Raw genomic sequence first — 12,931 nt, 5'->3', positions numbered from 1 at the left:
GGACTCCCCTCGTTTACATAAGGTCTAGGGCTTCTGGGAGGCAGGCGTGAGATTTTCTTTTGGGCCCCAGAGATGGGGCTCCTCCCCCAGGATGTTGAAAAAGCAGCCCGCTCTCTCCTTTCTCAGGACACAGGGGTCATTTTCCGCCCTCACCCTGTCTTGCACGGGTGCTGGGCCTCCTGGGCTGCCAGGTTCTTTTGCCCGCCAGGGCAAAGCCCGCCGGGCAAAGGACGGCGTTTGTCAGGCGTTTGTCAGCCGATCGGGGCCCGGGCCCAAACCCCTGCCCACTGGGGCCATATCCTCCTGGATGCTAGCTTGGAGCCAGCCTCTGCTGGCTCACCAGCAGGTGGCGACAGCAGCAAGCATTAGCTAAAGGCTCCCCCCTCTGGCTACCACTGCAAAGCATCAGCCTGGCTGTGCTGCGAGGACCCCTGCAAAGGCTGACTGACAGCTGGGGGGTGCAAGCCAACAGCTGAAAAGCAGGCTTTGCGCTTTCATTTGCTCTGTTTCTTTTTTTTTTTAACCAGCATAGGTAACCCTGCACTTGGCAGGGCTTCAAAAAATTGAGTGAAACTCTTTAATGTTCCTCTCCACGGAAATCTTTAGTAAAAGGCGAAAGATTTATTCGGTTTGAAGAGAAACCAGAGTATGCGCTCTAGTGGCCCCGACTGCGGCCGCAAAAAATGCAACACCTCACTAGCTCAGGGTGACTTAGTGAAGCAGTGCACACGATGACGCTTTTTGAGATGAAGCGAATGGAGAATGCTATCGGGCTCCGAACCCGTGGCAGAATGACTTTATTTGCAAGCAATCCCATCCAAAGTCATGAAACCTGGCAGGGGATTGTGGGTATGCAAATTTCTCCAGACCGCAGGCCATGTGACATTGGCCAAAAGGCAGGCAGAGTCTGCCTTTGCCTGAGGACTCCCCTCGTTTACATAAGGTCTAGGGCTTCTGGGAGGCAGGCGTGAGATTTTCTTTTGGGCCCCAGAGATGGGGCTCCTCCCCCAGGATGTTGAAGAAGCAGCCCGCTCTCTCCTTTCTCAGGACACAGGGATCATTTTCCGCCCTCACCCTGTCTTGCACGGGTGCTGGGCCTCCTGGGCTGCCAGCGGGCAAAGAACGGCGTTTGTCAGGCGTTCGTCAGCCGATCGGGGCCCGGGCCCAAACCCCTGCCCACTGGGGCCATATCCTCCTGGATGCTAGCTTGGAGCCAGCCTCTGCTGGCTCACCAGCAGGTGGCGACAGCAGCAAGCATTAGCTAAAGGCTCCCCCCTCTGGCTACCACTGCAAAGCATCAGCCTGGCTGTGCTGCGAGGACCCCTGCAAAGGCTGACTGACAGCTGGGGGGTGCAAGCCAACAGCTGAAAAGCAGGCTTTGCGCTTTCATTTGCTCTGTTTCTTTTTTTTTTTAACCAGCATAGGTAACCCTGCACTTGGCAGGGCTTCAAAAAATTGAGTGAAACTCTTTAATGTTCCTCTCCACGGAAATCTTTAGTAAAAGGCGAAAGATTTATTCGGTTTGAAGAGAAACCAGAGTATGCGCTCTAGTGGCCCCGACTGCGGCCGCAAAAAATGCAACACCTCACTAGCTCAGGGTGACTTAGTGAAGCAGTGCACACGATGACGCTTTTTGAGATGAAGCGAATGGAGAATGCTATCGGGCTCCGAACCCGTGGCAGAATGACTTTATTTGCAAGCAATCCCATCCAAAGTCATGAAACCTGGCAGGGGATTGTGGGTATGCAAATTTCTCCAGACCGCAGGCCATGTGACATTGGCCAAAAGGCAGGCAGAGTCTGCCTTTGCCTGAGGACTCCCCTCGTTTACATAAGGTCTAGGGCTTCTGGGAGGCAGGCGTGAGATTTTCTTTTGGGCCCCAGAGATGGGGCTCCTCCCCCAGGATGTTGAAAAAGCAGCCCGCTCTCTCCTTTCTCAGGACACAGGGGTCATTTTCCGCCCTCACCCTGTCTTGCACGGGTGCTGGGCCTCCTGGGCTGCCAGGTTCTTTTGCCCGCCAGGGCAAAGCCCGCCGGGCAAAGGACGGCGTTTGTCAGGCGTTCGTCAGCCGATCGGGGCCCGGGCCCAAACCCCTGCCCACTGGGGCCATATCCTCCTGGATGCTAGCTTGGAGCCAGCCTCTGCTGGCTCACCAGCAGGTGGCAACAGCAGCAAGCATTAGCTAAAGGCTCCCCCCTCTGGCTACCACTGCAAGGCATCAGCCTGGCTGTGCTGCGAGGACCCCTGCAAAGGCTGACTGACAGCTGGGGGGTGCAAGCCAACAGCTGAAAAGCAGGCTTTGCGCTTTTATTTGCTCTGTTTCTTTTTTTTTTTAACCAGCATAGGTAACCCTGCACTTGGCAGGGCTTCAAAAAATTGAGTGAAACTCTTTAATGTTCCTCTCCACGGAAATCTTTAGTAAAAGGCGAAAGATTTATTCGGTTTGAAGAGAAACCAGAGTATGCGCTCTAGTGGCCCCGACTGCGGCCGCAAAAAATGCAACACCTCACTAGCTCAGGGTGACTTAGTGAAGCAGTGCACACAATGACGCTTTTTGAGATGAAGCGAATGGAGAATGCTATCGGGCTCCGAACCCGTGGCAGAATGACTTTATTTGCAAGCAATCCCATCCAAAGTCATGAAACCTGGCAGGGGATTGTGGGTATGCAAATTTCTCCAGACCGCAGGCCATGTGACATTGGCCAAAAGGCAGGCAGAGTCTGCCTTTGCCTGAGGACTCCCCTCGTTTACATAAGGTCTAGGGCTTCTGGGAGGCAGGCGTGAGATTTTCTTTTGGGCCCCAGAGATGGGGCTCCTCCCCCAGGATGTTGAAGAAGCAGCCCGCTCTCTCCTTTCTCAGGACACAGGGGTCATTTTCCGCCCTCACCCTGTCTTGCACGGGTGCTGGGCCTCCTGGGCTGCCAGCGGGCAAAGGACGGCGTTTGTCAGGCGTTCGTCAGCCGATCGGGGCCCGGGCCCAAACCCCTGCCCACTGGGGCCATATCCTCCTGGATGCTAGCTTGGAGCCAGCCTCTGCTGGCTCACCAGCAGGTGGCGACAGCAGCAAGCATTAGCTAAAGGCTCCCCCCTCTGGCTACCACTGCAAGGCATCAGCCTGGCTGTGCTGCGAGGACCCCTGCAAAGGCTGACTGACAGCTGGGGGGTGCAAGCCAACAGCTGAAAAGCAGGCTTTGCGCTTTCATTTGCTCTGTTTCTTTTTAACCAGCATAGGTAACCCTGCACTTGGCAGGGCTTCAAAAAATTGAGTGAAACTCTTTAATGTTCCTCTCCACGGAAATCTTTAGTAAAAGGCGAAAGATTTATTCGGTTTGAAGAGAAACCAGAGTATGCGCTCTAGTGGCCCCGACTGCGGCCGCAAAAAATGCAACACCTCACTAGCTCAGGGTGACTTAGTGAAGCAGTGCACACGATGACGCTTTTTGAGATGAAGCGAATGGAGAATGCTATCGGGCTCCGAACCCGTGGCAGAATGACTTTATTTGCAAGCAATCCCATCCAAAGTCATGAAACCTGGCAGGGGATTGTGGGTATGCAAATTTCTCCAGACCGCAGGCCATGTGACATTGGCCAAAAGGCAGGCAGAGTCTGCCTTTGCCTGAGGACTCCCCTCGTTTACATAAGGTCTAGGGCTTCTGGGAGGCAGGCGTGAGATTTTCTTTTGGGCCCCAGAGATGGGGCTCCTCCCCCAGGATGTTGAAAAAGCAGCCCGCTCTCTCCTTTCTCAGGACACAGGGGTCATTTTCCGCCCTCACCCTGTCTTGCACGGGTGCTGGGCCTCCTGGGCTGCCAGGTTCTTTTGCCCGCCAGGGCAAAGCCCGCCGGGCAAAGGACGGCGTTTGTCAGGCGTTTGTCAGGCGATCGGGGCCCGGGCCCAAACCCCTGCCCACTGGGGCCATATCCTCCTGGATGCTAGCTTGGAGCCAGCCTCTGCTGGCTCACCAGCAGGTGGCGACAGCAGCAAGCATTAGCTAAAGGCTCCCCCCTCTGGCTACCACTGCAAGGCATCAGCCTGGCTGTGCTGCGAGGACCCCTGCAAAGGCTGACTGACAGCTGGGGGGTGCAAGCCAACAGCTGAAAAGCAGGCTTTGCGCTTTCATTTGCTCTGTTTCTTTTTAACCAGCATAGGTAACCCTGCACTTGGCAGGGCTTCAAAACATTGAGTGAAACTCTTTAATGTTCCTCTCCACGGAAATCTTTAGTAAAAGGCGAAAGATTTATTCGGTTTGAAGAGAAACCAGAGTATGCGCTCTAGTGGCCCCGACTGCGGCCGCAAAAAATGCAACACCTCACTAGCTCAGGGTGACTTAGTGAAGCAGTGCACACGATGACGCTTTTTGAGATGAAGCGAATGGAGAATGCCATCGGGCTCCGAACCCGTGGCAGAATGACTTTATTTGCAAGCAATCCCATCCAAAGTCATGAAACCTGGCAGGGGATTGTGGGTATGCAAATTTCTCCAGACCGCAGGCCATGTAACATTGGCCAAAAGGCAGGCAGAGTCTGCTTTTGCTTGAGGACTCCCCTCGTTTACATAAGGTCTAGGGCTTCTGGGAGGCAGGCGTGAGATTTTCTTTTGGGCCCCAGAGATGGGGCTCCTCCCCCAGGATGTTGAAGAAGCAGCCCGCTCTCTCCTTTCTCAGGACACAGGGGTCATTTTCCGCCCTCACCCTGTCTTGCACGGGTGCTGGGCCTCCTGGGCTGCCAGCGGGCAAAGGACGGCGTTTGTCAGGCGTTCGTCAGCCGATCGGGGCCCGGGCCCAAACCCCTGCCCACTGGGGCCATATCCTCCTGGATGCTAGCTTGGAGCCAGCCTCTGCTGGCTCACCAGCAGGTGGCGACAGCAGCAAGCATTAGCTAAAGGCTCCCCCCTCTGGCTACCACTGCAAGGCATCAGCCTGGCTGTGCTGCAAGGACCCCTGCAAAGGCTGACTGACAGCTGGGGGGTGCAAGCCAACAGCTGAAAAGCAGGCTTTGCGCTTTCATTTGCTCTGTTTCTTTTTTTTTTTAACCAGCATAGGTAACCCTGCACTTGGCAGGGCTTCAAAAAATTGAGTGAAACTCTTTAATGTTCCTCTCCACGGAAATCTTTAGTAAAAGGCGAAAGATTTATTCGGTTTGAAGAGAAACCAGAGTATGCGCTCTAGTGGCCCCGACTGCGGCCGCAAAAAATGCAACACCTCACTAGCTCAGGGTGACTTAGTGAAGCAGTGCACACGATGACGCTTTTTGAGATGAAGCGAATGGAGAATGCTATCGGGCTCCGAACCCGTGGCAGAATGACTTTATTTGCAAGCAATCCCATCCAAAGTCATGAAACCTGGCAGGGGATTGTGGGTATGCAAATTTCTCCAGACCGCAGGCCATGTGACATTGGCCAAAAGGCAGGCAGAGTCTGCCTTTGCCTGAGGACTCCCCTCGTTTACATAAGGTCTAGGGCTTCTGGGAGGCAGGCGTGAGATTTTCTTTTGGGCCCCAGAGATGGGGCTCCTCCCCCAGGATGTTGAAGAAGCAGCCCGCTCTCTCCTTTCTCAGGACACAGGGATCATTTTCCGCCCTCACCCTGTCTTGCACGGGTGCTGGGCCTCCTGGGCTGCCAGCGGGCAAAGAACGGCGTTTGTCAGGCGTTCGTCAGCCGATCGGGGCCCGGGCCCAAACCCCTGCCCACTGGGGCCATATCCTCCTGGATGCTAGCTTGGAGCCAGCCTCTGCTGGCTCACCAGCAGGTGGCGACAGCAGCAAGCATTAGCTAAAGGCTCCCCCCTCTGGCTACCACTGCAAAGCATCAGCCTGGCTGTGCTGCGAGGACCCCTGCAAAGGCTGACTGACAGCTGGGGGGGTGCAAGCCAACAGCTGAAAAGCAGGCTTTGCGCTTTCATTTGCTCTGTTTCTTTTTTTTTTTAACCAGCATAGGTAACCCTGCACTTGGCAGGGCTTCAAAAAATTGAGTGAAACTCTTTAATGTTCCTCTCCACGGAAATCTTTAGTAAAAGGCGAAAGATTTATTCGGTTTGAAGAGAAACCAGAGTATGCGCTCTAGTGGCCCCGACTGCGGCCGCAAAAAATGCAACACCTCACTAGCTCAGGGTGACTTAGTGAAGCAGTGCACACGATGACGCTTTTTGAGATGAAGCGAATGGAGAATGCTATCGGGCTCCGAACCCGTGGCAGAATGACTTTATTTGCAAGCAATCCCATCCAAAGTCATGAAACCTGGCAGGGGATTGTGGGTATGCAAATTTCTCCAGACCGCAGGCCATGTGACATTGGCCAAAAGGCAGGCAGAGTCTGCCTTTGCCTGAGGACTCCCCTCGTTTACATAAGGTCTAGGGCTTCTGGGAGGCAGGCGTGAGATTTTCTTTTGGGCCCCAGAGATGGGGCTCCTCCCCCAGGATGTTGAAAAAGCAGCCCGCTCTCTCCTTTCTCAGGACACAGGGGTCATTTTCCGCCCTCACCCTGTCTTGCACGGGTGCTGGGCCTCCTGGGCTGCCAGGTTCTTTTGCCCGCCAGGGCAAAGCCCGCCGGGCAAAGGACGGCGTTTGTCAGGCGTTCGTCAGCCGATCGGGGCCCGGGCCCAAACCCCTGCCCACTGGGGCCATATCCTCCTGGATGCTAGCTTGGAGCCAGCCTCTGCTGGCTCACCAGCAGGTGGCAACAGCAGCAAGCATTAGCTAAAGGCTCCCCCCTCTGGCTACCACTGCAAGGCATCAGCCTGGCTGTGCTGCGAGGACCCCTGCAAAGGCTGACTGACAGCTGGGGGGTGCAAGCCAACAGCTGAAAAGCAGGCTTTGCGCTTTCATTTGCTCTGTTTCTTTTTTTTTTAACCAGCATAGGTAACCCTGCACTTGGCAGGGCTTCAAAAAATTGAGTGAAACTCTTTAATGTTCCTCTCCACGGAAATCTTTAGTAAAAGGCGAAAGATTTATTCGGTTTGAAGAGAAACCAGAGTATGCGCTCTAGTGGCCCCGACTGCGGCCGCAAAAAATGCAACACCTCACTAGCTCAGGGTGACTTAGTGAAGCAGTGCACACAATGACGCTTTTTGAGATGAAGCGAATGGAGAATGCTATCGGGCTCCGAACCCGTGGCAGAATGACTTTATTTGCAAGCAATCCCATCCAAAGTCATGAAACCTGGCAGGGGATTGTGGGTATGCAAATTTCTCCAGACCGCAGGCCATGTGACATTGGCCAAAAGGCAGGCAGAGTCTGCCTTTGCCTGAGGACTCCCCTCGTTTACATAAGGTCTAGGGCTTCTGGGAGGCAGGCGTGAGATTTTCTTTTGGGCCCCAGAGATGGGGCTCCTCCCCCAGGATGTTGAAGAAGCAGCCCGCTCTCTCCTTTCTCAGGACACAGGGGTCATTTTCCGCCCTCACCCTGTCTTGCACGGGTGCTGGGCCTCCTGGGCTGCCAGCGGGCAAAGGACGGCGTTTGTCAGGCGTTCGTCAGCCGATCGGGGCCCGGGCCCAAACCCCTGCCCACTGGGGCCATATCCTCCTGGATGCTAGCTTGGAGCCAGCCTCTGCTGGCTCACCAGCAGGTGGCAACAGCAGCAAGCATTAGCTAAAGGCTCCCCCCTCTGGCTACCACTGCAAGGCATCAGCCTGGCTGTGCTGCGAGGACCCCTGCAAAGGCTGACTGACAGCTGGGGGGTGCAAGCCAACAGCTGAAAAGCAGGCTTTGCGCTTTCATTTGCTCTGTTTCTTTTTAACCAGCATAGGTAACCCTGCACTTGGCAGGGCTTCAAAAAATTGAGTGAAACTCTTTAATGTTCCTCTCCACGGAAATCTTTAGTAAAAGGCGAAAGATTTATTCGGTTTGAAGAGAAACCAGAGTATGCGCTCTAGTGGCCCCGACTGCGGCCGCAAAAAATGCAACACCTCACTAGCTCAGGGTGACTTAGTGAAGCAGTGCACACGATGACGCTTTTTGAGATGAAGCGAATGGAGAATGCTATCGGGCTCCGAACCCGTGGCAGAATGACTTTATTTGCAAGCAATCCCATCCAAAGTCATGAAACCTGGCAGGGGATTGTGGGTATGCAAATTTCTCCAGACCGCAGGCCATGTGACATTGGCCAAAAGGCAGGCAGAGTCTGCCTTTGCCTGAGGACTCCCCTCGTTTACATAAGGTCTAGGGCTTCTGGGAGGCAGGCGTGAGATTTTCTTTTGGGCCCCAGAGATGGGGCTCCTCCCCCAGGATGTTGAAGAAGCAGCCCGCTCTCTCCTTTCTCAGGACACAGGGATCATTTTCCGCCCTCACCCTGTCTTGCACGGGTGCTGGGCCTCCTGGGCTGCCAGCGGGCAAAGAACGGCGTTTGTCAGGCGTTCGTCAGCCGATCGGGGCCCGGGCCCAAACCCCTGCCCACTGGGGCCATATCCTCCTGGATGCTAGCTTGGAGCCAGCCTCTGCTGGCTCACCAGCAGGTGGCGACAGCAGCAAGCATTAGCTAAAGGCTCCCCCCTCTGGCTACCACTGCAAAGCATCAGCCTGGCTGTGCTGCGAGGACCCCTGCAAAGGCTGACTGACAGCTGGGGGGTGCAAGCCAACAGCTGAAAAGCAGGCTTTGCGCTTTCATTTGCTCTGTTTCTTTTTTTTTTTAACCAGCATAGGTAACCCTGCACTTGGCAGGGCTTCAAAAAATTGAGTGAAACTCTTTAATGTTCCTCTCCACGGAAATCTTTAGTAAAAGGCGAAAGATTTATTCGGTTTGAAGAGAAACCAGAGTATGCGCTCTAGTGGCCCCGACTGCGGCCGCAAAAAATGCAACACCTCACTAGCTCAGGGTGACTTAGTGAAGCAGTGCACACGATGACGCTTTTTGAGATGAAGCGAATGGAGAATGCTATCGGGCTCCGAACCCGTGGCAGAATGACTTTATTTGCAAGCAATCCCATCCAAAGTCATGAAACCTGGCAGGGGATTGTGGGTATGCAAATTTCTCCAGACCGCAGGCCATGTGACATTGGCCAAAAGGCAGGCAGAGTCTGCCTTTGCCTGAGGACTCCCCTCGTTTACATAAGGTCTAGGGCTTCTGGGAGGCAGGCGTGAGATTTTCTTTTGGGCCCCAGAGATGGGGCTCCTCCCCCAGGATGTTGAAAAAGCAGCCCGCTCTCTCCTTTCTCAGGACACAGGGGTCATTTTCCGCCCTCACCCTGTCTTGCACGGGTGCTGGGCCTCCTGGGCTGCCAGGTTCTTTTGCCCGCCAGGGCAAAGCCCGCCGGGCAAAGGACGGCGTTTGTCAGGCGTTCGTCAGCCGATCGGGGCCCGGGCCCAAACCCCTGCCCACTGGGGCCATATCCTCCTGGATGCTAGCTTGGAGCCAGCCTCTGCTGGCTCACCAGCAGGTGGCAACAGCAGCAAGCATTAGCTAAAGGCTCCCCCCTCTGGCTACCACTGCAAGGCATCAGCCTGGCTGTGCTGCGAGGACCCCTGCAAAGGCTGACTGACAGCTGGGGGGTGCAAGCCAACAGCTGAAAAGCAGGCTTTGCGCTTTCATTTGCTCTGTTTCTTTTTTTTTTAACCAGCATAGGTAACCCTGCACTTGGCAGGGCTTCAAAAAATTGAGTGAAACTCTTTAATGTTCCTCTCCACGGAAATCTTTAGTAAAAGGCGAAAGATTTATTCGGTTTGAAGAGAAACCAGAGTATGCGCTCTAGTGGCCCCGACTGCGGCCGCAAAAAATGCAACACCTCACTAGCTCAGGGTGACTTAGTGAAGCAGTGCACACAATGACGCTTTTTGAGATGAAGCGAATGGAGAATGCTATCGGGCTCCGAACCCGTGGCAGAATGACTTTATTTGCAAGCAATCCCATCCAAAGTCATGAAACCTGGCAGGGGATTGTGGGTATGCAAATTTCTCCAGACCGCAGGCCATGTGACATTGGCCAAAAGGCAGGCAGAGTCTGCCTTTGCCTGAGGACTCCCCTCGTTTACATAAGGTCTAGGGCTTCTGGGAGGCAGGCGTGAGATTTTCTTTTGGGCCCCAGAGATGGGGCTCCTCCCCCAGGATGTTGAAGAAGCAGCCCGCTCTCTCCTTTCTCAGGACACAGGGGTCATTTTCCGCCCTCACCCTGTCTTGCACGGGTGCTGGGCCTCCTGGGCTGCCAGCGGGCAAAGGACGGCGTTTGTCAGGCGTTCGTCAGCCGATCGGGGCCCGGGCCCAAACCCCTGCCCACTGGGGCCATATCCTCCTGGATGCTAGCTTGGAGCCAGCCTCTGCTGGCTCACCAGCAGGTGGCGACAGCAGCAAGCATTAGCTAAAGGCTCCCCCCTCTGGCTACCACTGCAAGGCATCAGCCTGGCTGTGCTGCGAGGACCCCTGCAAAGGCTGACTGACAGCTGGGGGGTGCAAGCCAACAGCTGAAAAGCAGGCTTTGCGCTTTCATTTGCTCTGTTTCTTTTTAACCAGCATAGGTAACCCTGCACTTGGCAGGGCTTCAAAAAATTGAGTGAAACTCTTTAATGTTCCTCTCCACGGAAATCTTTAGTAAAAGGCGAAAGATTTATTCGGTTTGAAGAGAAACCAGAGTATGCGCTCTAGTGGCCCCGACTGCGGCCGCAAAAAATGCAACACCTCACTAGCTCAGGGTGACTTAGTGAAGCAGTGCACACGATGACGCTTTTTGAGATGAAGCGAATGGAGAATGCTATCGGGCTCCGAACCCGTGGCAGAATGACTTTATTTGCAAGCAATCCCATCCAAAGTCATGAAACCTGGCAGGGGATTGTGGGTATGCAAATTTCTCCAGACCGCAGGCCATGTGACATTGGCCAAAAGGCAGGCAGAGTCTGCCTTTGCCTGAGGACTCCCCTCGTTTACATAAGGTCTAGGGCTTCTGGGAGGCAGGCGTGAGATTTTCTTTTGGGCCCCAGAGATGGGGCTCCTCCCCCAGGATGTTGAAGAAGCAGCCCGCTCTCTCCTTTCTCAGGACACAGGGGTCATTTTCCGCCCTCACCCTGTCTTGCACGGGTGCTGGGCCTCCTGGGCTGCCAGCGGGCAAAGGACGGCGTTTGTCAGGCGTTCGTCAGCCGATCGGGGCCCGGGCCCAAACCCCTGCCCACTGGGGCCATATCCTCCTGGATGCTAGCTTGGAGCCAGCCTCTGCTGGCTCACCAGCAGGTGGCAACAGCAGCAAGCATTAGCTAAAGGCTCCCCCCTCTGGCTACCACTGCAAGGCATCAGCCTGGCTGTGCTGCGAGGACCCCTGCAAAGGCTGACTGACAGCTGGGGGGTGCAAGCCAACAGCTGAAAAGCAGGCTTTGCGCTTTCATTTGCTCTGTTTCTTTTTAACCAGCATAGGTAACCCTGCACTTGGCAGGGCTTCAAAAAATTGAGTGAAACTCTTTAATGTTCCTCTCCACGGAAATCTTTAGTAAAAGGCGAAAGATTTATTCGGTTTGAAGAGAAACCAGAGTATGCGCTCTAGTGGCCCCGACTGCGGCCGCAAAAAATGCAACACCTCACTAGCTCAGGGTGACTTAGTGAAGCAGTGCACACGATGACGCTTTTTGAGATGAAGCGAATGGAGAATGCTATCGGGCTCCGAACCCGTGGCAGAATGACTTTATTTGCAAGCAATCCCATCCAAAGTCATGAAACCTGGCAGGGGATTGTGGGTATGCAAATTTCTCCAGACCGCAGGCCATGTGACATTGGCCAAAAGGCAGGCAGAGTCTGCCTTTGCCTGAGGACTCCCCTCGTTTACATAAGGTCTAGGGCTTCTGGGAGGCAGGCGTGAGATTTTCTTTTGGGCCCCAGAGATGGGGCTCCTCCCCCAGGATGTTGAAGAAGCAGCCCGCTCTCTCCTTTCTCAGGACACAGGGATCATTTTCCGCCCTCACCCTGTCTTGCACGGGTGCTGGGCCTCCTGGGCTGCCAGCGGGCAAAGAACGGCGTTTGTCAGGCGTTCGTCAGCCGATCGGGGCCCGGGCCCAAACCCCTGCCCACTGGGGCCATATCCTCCTGGATGCTAGCTTGGAGCCAGCCTCTGCTGGCTCACCAGCAGGTGGCGACAGCAGCAAGCATTAGCTAAAGGCTCCCCCCTCTGGCTACCACTGCAAAGCATCAGCCTGGCTGTGCTGCGAGGACCCCTGCAAAGGCTGACTGACAGCTGGGGGGTGCAAGCCAACAGCTGAAAAGCAGGCTTTGCGCTTTCATTTGCTCTGTTTCTTTTTTTTTTTAACCAGCATAGGTAACCCTGCACTTGGCAGGGCTTCAAAAAATTGAGTGAAACTCTTTAATGTTCCTCTCCACGGAAATCTTTAGTAAAAGGCGAAAGATTTATTCGGTTTGAAGAGAAACCAGAGTATGCGCTCTAGTGGCCCCGACTGCGGCCGCAAAAAATGCAACACCTCACTAGCTCAGGGTGACTTAGTGAAGCAGTGCACACGATGACGCTTTTTGAGATGAAGCGAATGGAGAATGCTATCGGGCTCCGAACCCGTGGCAGAATGACTTTATTTGCAAGCAATCCCATCCAAAGTCATGAAACCTGGCAGGGGATTGTGGGTATGCAAATTTCTCCAGACCGCAGGCCATGTGACATTGGCCAAAAGGCAGGCAGAGTCTGCCTTTGCCTGAGGACTCCCCTCGTTTACATAAGGTCTAGGGCTTCTGGGAGGCAGGCGTGAGATTTTCTTTTGGGCCCCAGAGATGGGGCTCCTCCCCCAGGATGTTGAAAAAGCAGCCCGCTCTCTCCTTTCTCAGGACACAGGGGTCATTTTCCGCCCTCACCCTGTCTTGCACGGGTGCTGGGCCTCCTGGGCTGCCAGGTTCTTTTGCCCGCCAGGGCAAAGCCCGCCGGGCAAAGGACGGCGTTTGTCAGGCGTTCGTCAGCCGATCGGGGCCCGGGCCCAAACCCCTGCCCACTGGGGCCATATCCTCCTGGATGCTAGCTTGGAGCCAGCCTC

The 12,931-nt window shown here is 54.8% G+C and overlaps 14 non-coding genes across 14 annotated transcripts; all 14 read right to left on the bottom strand.

Annotated features, from left to right (window-relative positions):
* Positions 1-534: 534 nt before the first annotated feature.
* On the bottom strand, positions 535-650 carry LOC138563917 (U5 spliceosomal RNA). Its single transcript, XR_011299889.1, has one exon. It is a non-coding gene; the product is annotated as a U5 spliceosomal RNA (small nuclear RNA).
* Positions 651-1,426: 776 nt separating this feature from the next.
* LOC138563916 (U5 spliceosomal RNA) lies at positions 1,427-1,542 on the bottom strand. The gene has a single exon (XR_011299888.1). It is a non-coding gene; the product is annotated as a U5 spliceosomal RNA (small nuclear RNA).
* An 805-nt stretch (positions 1,543-2,347) lies between these two features.
* On the bottom strand, positions 2,348-2,463 carry LOC138563915 (U5 spliceosomal RNA). The gene has a single exon (XR_011299887.1). It is a non-coding gene; the product is annotated as a U5 spliceosomal RNA (small nuclear RNA).
* Positions 2,464-3,233: 770 nt separating this feature from the next.
* On the bottom strand, positions 3,234-3,349 carry LOC138563914 (U5 spliceosomal RNA). The gene has a single exon (XR_011299886.1). It is a non-coding gene; the product is annotated as a U5 spliceosomal RNA (small nuclear RNA).
* A 799-nt stretch (positions 3,350-4,148) lies between these two features.
* Positions 4,149-4,264, bottom strand: LOC138565072 (U5 spliceosomal RNA). Its single transcript, XR_011300991.1, has one exon. It is a non-coding gene; the product is annotated as a U5 spliceosomal RNA (small nuclear RNA).
* A 776-nt stretch (positions 4,265-5,040) lies between these two features.
* LOC138563913 (U5 spliceosomal RNA) lies at positions 5,041-5,156 on the bottom strand. Its single transcript, XR_011299885.1, has one exon. It is a non-coding gene; the product is annotated as a U5 spliceosomal RNA (small nuclear RNA).
* Positions 5,157-5,933: 777 nt separating this feature from the next.
* Positions 5,934-6,049, bottom strand: LOC138563912 (U5 spliceosomal RNA). The gene has a single exon (XR_011299884.1). It is a non-coding gene; the product is annotated as a U5 spliceosomal RNA (small nuclear RNA).
* An 804-nt stretch (positions 6,050-6,853) lies between these two features.
* On the bottom strand, positions 6,854-6,969 carry LOC138563911 (U5 spliceosomal RNA). Its single transcript, XR_011299883.1, has one exon. It is a non-coding gene; the product is annotated as a U5 spliceosomal RNA (small nuclear RNA).
* A 770-nt stretch (positions 6,970-7,739) lies between these two features.
* LOC138563909 (U5 spliceosomal RNA) lies at positions 7,740-7,855 on the bottom strand. The gene has a single exon (XR_011299882.1). It is a non-coding gene; the product is annotated as a U5 spliceosomal RNA (small nuclear RNA).
* A 776-nt stretch (positions 7,856-8,631) lies between these two features.
* Positions 8,632-8,747, bottom strand: LOC138563908 (U5 spliceosomal RNA). Its single transcript, XR_011299881.1, has one exon. It is a non-coding gene; the product is annotated as a U5 spliceosomal RNA (small nuclear RNA).
* An 804-nt stretch (positions 8,748-9,551) lies between these two features.
* Positions 9,552-9,667, bottom strand: LOC138563906 (U5 spliceosomal RNA). The gene has a single exon (XR_011299879.1). It is a non-coding gene; the product is annotated as a U5 spliceosomal RNA (small nuclear RNA).
* A 770-nt stretch (positions 9,668-10,437) lies between these two features.
* LOC138563905 (U5 spliceosomal RNA) lies at positions 10,438-10,553 on the bottom strand. The gene has a single exon (XR_011299878.1). It is a non-coding gene; the product is annotated as a U5 spliceosomal RNA (small nuclear RNA).
* Positions 10,554-11,323: 770 nt separating this feature from the next.
* Positions 11,324-11,439, bottom strand: LOC138563904 (U5 spliceosomal RNA). The gene has a single exon (XR_011299877.1). It is a non-coding gene; the product is annotated as a U5 spliceosomal RNA (small nuclear RNA).
* Positions 11,440-12,215: 776 nt separating this feature from the next.
* Positions 12,216-12,331, bottom strand: LOC138563903 (U5 spliceosomal RNA). The gene has a single exon (XR_011299876.1). It is a non-coding gene; the product is annotated as a U5 spliceosomal RNA (small nuclear RNA).
* Between the last annotated feature and the right edge of the window lie 600 nt (positions 12,332-12,931).

The sequence above is a fragment of the Ambystoma mexicanum genome, chromosome 1q, assembly GCF_040938575.1.
Source record: "Ambystoma mexicanum isolate Mex_15411 chromosome 1q, UKY_AmexF1_1, whole genome shotgun sequence".
NCBI classification, from domain to species: Eukaryota; Metazoa; Chordata; class Amphibia; order Caudata; family Ambystomatidae; genus Ambystoma; species Ambystoma mexicanum.
Note: the sequence above shows the minus strand (reverse complement) of the source record. Positions and strands in the feature narration are given on the sequence as shown.